At 45.0% G+C, this 4,987-nt stretch overlaps 1 long non-coding RNA gene across 1 annotated transcript; it reads left to right on the top strand.

The window, feature by feature from the left end:
* Positions 1–3,018: 3,018 nt before the first annotated feature.
* LOC120404854 lies at positions 3,019–4,206 on the top strand. The gene is made up of 3 exons (XR_005598216.1): positions 3,019–3,148; positions 3,314–3,427; positions 3,533–4,206. It is a non-coding gene; the product is annotated as an uncharacterized LOC120404854 (long non-coding RNA).
* The last annotated feature ends 781 nt before the right edge of the window (positions 4,207–4,987 follow it).

The raw sequence follows: 4,987 nt of genomic DNA, 5'->3' as shown, positions 1-4,987 counted from the left end.
GATGTTTATGGTTACTAATGATGATGGATCTGGAGTACAGAAGTTGGAAGGGAGGGAGTGTCTCCTCCCTTAAAAATAAATAGAGATGGATTTCCAGGGGGTCACATAGGCAGAATGTTAACAGGGTCTGCCTTCCTTTGATTAAAAATAGGGGCAAAGGATTCATTATCAGTACAAAGATGGAAGGACACCAGCTATGTATATATGCCAGAAAGTGGTCAGCACTCATGAGAGAGACTGAAACTAGCCCTGGAAGAAAGTGTGTCATCAGCACACCCAGGCTGGGATAGGGATGAGAGAGAGGAAGGGGGAAATAGGGTTGGGACAGATGAGATGTGAAGAGGGAGATTTCCCAGCATGACTCTCTTGATTCCTGGAAGAAGGGAGTCAGGTGTGTGATAGGGACTAAGTTAGCTACTCTAGTTCCCAGATGACAAATGGTCCTGTTTATTGATCATGTGTTGCTTCAGAATTCCGATCCTGGCCTCTCCCTGCCCCTCTGCTCACAAGACACACATCTGGCCTGGGTATATATTTTTGGAAGCTGCTTTGCAGACAGCTCTCAAAGCCCTGTCTCACACAGCCCAGCTGGCTCTCACCTTCCACACAGCTCTTTGTTCCTCTGTTAAATTTATACATTAAAAAGGAGACAGGTAATGGGAAGATATTAGTTCGTAAGGGGTGCTTGGCAACCAAGCAGGGATGTAATATTCCCAATGTAATAACCTGAGTCTTATCTTGTGTTTAGTGAGATGAACCCATGGGATTAGGTCAAGTCCAGAGTCACCAGATTTCTGCATAAGAAGAAAGTGGAATCTGCTCGCTATAATGAGAAATAATTTTGTGTCGGACAGAAGCCAGAGAGAAATGCCAGATGCCTTTCAAACTTCCTTTCCCAAGAGATGGCAAGAGGGAAAAGAGTAGGGTGTTAATGCGCTAACCTTTCATCCCTGCAGACCTGGCTACAAACCTGAATTTCATCACAAATTAAAGTGATTTTAGGCCTCTCTCATTTTACAATAGCCTCCAGTTGTAGAGATCACAAATCACCATTCAGTGTGGCATGCTCAGCAGCCACTTCTTCTGAAAGGCTGGGGAATAGAAGAGCAGGGGGGACTGCAGGTCATGTTTTATATGACCTTGAATCTTGGCCTTCACCTCTCTATATATCAGGGATTTGGTCTCATTACCTGTAGCTGTCACCCCTTCAGCCTTTGTGGATATGTCTGCTGCAATTAGACACTTGTGCCAGTTAACTCAGGCTAAAGGGCTGTTTAATTGCAGTGTAGACGTTCAAGCTTGGGGAGACCCTTCCACTTTTCAAGGTCCTAGAGCCCAGGCTCCGGACCGAGCCCAAACATCTACACTACAGTTAAACAGCCCATTAGCCTGAGTTTTGTGAGCCTGAGTCAGCTGGCATGGGCCAACTGCAGGTTTTTAATTGCAGTGTAAACATAATCTGTGAGGCCACAGCTAACCTCCTGCTTTTCACCTGGTGAGATTTTTTTTGTAACAAGGATGGGAGAATATTCTCTCAGTGTGAAATTCTCCCTGGGCTCAGCAAGTCTCTCACTCTTTGACAAACATTCTATTTGTTAATAACTTTAAAGTATCCTGTCTCTGACAGTGCCCAGTTCCAGATGCTTCAAAGGCTGGTATAAAACTCCACAGTAGGCCGGTCGGGCGGGGGGGCCTGATCTGCTCCCACAGTAGTTCTCCTCCTGATGTTTGTGGGGACCGGGACCATCAGGACCAAGGGCTTAAACAGGGCAACAGGGCAAGTGGCAGTTAGGGCCCTAGTTTTTCCTTTAGGCACCAAAACCAAACCAGCCAGACAGAAGGGACTCTGGTCTCACCCCACTAACCAACCACACAACTCCAAGCAGCCAAATTTCACCCACTCCAGTCTCCTCCCCACCCCACCACCAGTGCACTCGTCCTGGATATAAAAAAAAAAAAAAAAAAAAACCAAAAACAAAAAAAAAGTCCAACCCCAGACCACAGACAAGCCCCCCCCATCAGAATATAATCACAAATCACACATCTCACAAATCAATCAAATATAAAGAATCTAAAAATCTAAAAAAAAAGGAAAAAGGAAAAAGGAGAGAGGAGAAAAGGGAGAATTAAAAGAATTAAAATAAGTAACAGCAGTAGCAAGTTTTCAGTTCTTGCTTGCAGCATGTGCAGCATCTGCTGCAGAAACTGAGTTCTCTCTGTCTCTGCCCCCACTGGGATGGGTCCTTCCTTCCTTTGTTGCTGAGCTTTTTTGTCAGTTTGTAGCCTCCAGAGGTCAGAAGCAGGATTGAAGACAAGATGGGAGATGAGGCAGGCATTGAGGGCATATTTTTCCCAGGTGGTGTAATCCTTTGTCTTCACTGTGAAATTTACAGCAAAAAATGGAGCCTTGAGTCATGAGTCCAGTCCCTGCATGCCTGCTGAGCAAGGCGTGTCTGCCTTCTCTCCTCTCCTCAATTGTGGTGCTGATTAAATGGGCTTGGAGCCATCAGCCCAGCTATGCCAGCTAACATCAGCTTGTCAGGGGACACTTCCCAGAGGCAGAGCAGAAAAATAACTATAGACAGACCACCAATAATTATAACAACTTTAACTACAAATGACATATAGACGACAGCATTATATTATAATCAGCATAATCTGGTTTCTTGTTTTTTAGATGATGACCCCCCCCCTATCTAGATTTTGGTGCACTGCAGGACCTTGGTTGCAACCCATGTTCTATATGGTCCCAATTTATATCAATAACGTCACAGTTTGTTATTACAGATCAGCTGTAGCCCTGAAGCACCAGGTTTAATGTCTCTTCTAAAATTTGTCACCAGTTGTAACTGTGGATAGTCTTGTTACCCGTATAAATGTCTGTCACAGGCTGCCTGGACTCATTAAGAGGGAATCAGCACTGGCCTCCCAGTGGGGTCTGATAAAGGGCACCTGGCCTCTATAAAGACCCAGGAAGGCACAGCAGGGAGCTGATCAAAGTTGTTTGCTACATGGGACTAAGAGAGAAGTAGCTGGGAGATGCTAGTGAAGAGAGCTGGCCCAGAGGGATGACTGATGAGAACTGTTAGAGAAAACTGGCCAGAGCTGGGGAGCCTTGTTGAGTAAAAGGCTTCCGCAGGGACCCTAGGTAAAAGGGGAGAACCAGCTCTGTAAGGGTAGCCCAAACCCAGAAAAGGAGGATTAATTCTGGAGGGAGGTTCTCATGACCAGGGGCTCAGCAGAAGTAGGACTGAAGGACAAAAGGGCCAGGGGCTCTGGGGAGTAGAACACTGAGGGGGGTCTTTTCTCTCAGATCATTTGTGCTGGGGACTGCAGGAGAAGAGTTCCAAGAAGCCCTGAGAATTGCCTGGGGTGTGAGGGCCCAGGAATAGGGGCACAGGAACTGAAGAAGAGGGACTGTTAACAGGTAACTGGCCTGGCACCAGGCAGAGGAACTGTAGAATGAAGTGGTGGTTGACACTTGGGTGGGTGGCCTGTAGATGGTGACCTATTTTACTCTGTGGTTTTGCAGGTTGCCTTACCCTGAGGGATCTGCTGATAGTTGCACATACATACAAATAATGCAGGGAAGCAGGCTTGAATTGGACTCTAAGAGGGACAACATTCCTTTCCTGGGTGGCAAAGGTGACCCTCAGTCTGATGTTTGGTGGAAAAGATGGGCATCTTCATTAGTCCCAGGGAATGTAGGGGAAACCGAGGCAGGATATGGCCGCAGTTGGATGTAGGAAGATGCCCTAGTGGGCTGTGGGGGTAAGCCCAGTTATGATGTCCCACCCTTTTTTGAACCTTGTTAAATTCTTGGCCTTGACAACTTCCTGCGTTAATGAGGTAACGAGTTCCACAGTCTAACCCCAGTTTAAATAAACCGTATTTATCTGCTTTGAATTCCATTGACTAATGTCCCCTTGTTTTGTGTTATGAAACAGGGAGAGCACAAGTTCTCAGCCTACCTTCTCTGTGCCATTCATTATTTTATATACTTTCGTTATGTCTGCTCTTATTTGTCCCCTTTCCAAGGAAAATAGTCCAAGTCTCTTTATAGGAAAGCTTTTTCCAGATCTTTGATCAGACTCATTGCTCTTCTCTGAGCCCCTGTAGCTGTGTAATCCCCCTCTGGACATGAGGTGACTTGAACTGTGGGCTCTGTTCCAGCTGAAGCAGCACCACTGATTTATATAAAGGCATTATAATAGTCTCTGTTATTTGCCACCCCATTCCTTAAGCATCCGAACATTTTGTTTGCTTTTTTGACACTGAGCAGAGGTCTTCATTGAGCTGCCCACAGTGATGCCTACATCTCCCCCCCCCTTTTTTTTTAATTAATACATTTAACTTAGAACTCAATGGTGTATACGTAGCTTAAATTTTTCCCTCTAATCTGCATTACTTTGCATTTATGGACACTGAATTTCCCTGGCCATTATGGTGCCTATTCAGAGCTTGTCTATTTCACTGAAGTTCCTTGCACACCTCTCTAGTCCTGCCTCACTGCTTCCCCTTCCCAAACCACTAATAACTCTATTAAACAACACAGGACATAGTACAGCACCTTGAGGCCCCCACACTGTTAACCTTTGCCATGATTAAAAAAAATGACCATTTATATCTACTCTCTGTATTGTCTCCTAGCCAGTTTTGATCCATGACAATACTTTGCCTGTGACGACTTAACTTCTTTAGTAGCCTCTTGTGCAAGACCTTGTTGAAGGGAATCTAAATTATGTCAACTGGTTTTCCTTTAGCCACTACTTTATTGACCTGTTCAAAGAATTCTAAGATAATTAGTGAGGCATGATTTTCTTTTGCAGAATCCCTGCTGACTGGACCCTGTTCTATCCTCATGTTTTGTTGCTCTGTTTTTTCTTAATTATCATTTCAACCAATCTGCCAGGTAAGATTTATTGGTCTATAGCTCACCAGATCACCCCTACAGCCTTTAATTTTTAGTATAGGTAAAATACTTGCT

The sequence above is a fragment of the Mauremys reevesii genome, linkage group 4 (assembly GCF_016161935.1).
Source record: "Mauremys reevesii isolate NIE-2019 linkage group 4, ASM1616193v1, whole genome shotgun sequence".
Lineage (NCBI taxonomy): Eukaryota > Metazoa > Chordata > Testudines > Geoemydidae > Mauremys > Mauremys reevesii.
The sequence above is the reverse complement of the archived record's forward strand: the minus strand, read 5'-3'. Positions and strand labels throughout refer to the sequence as shown.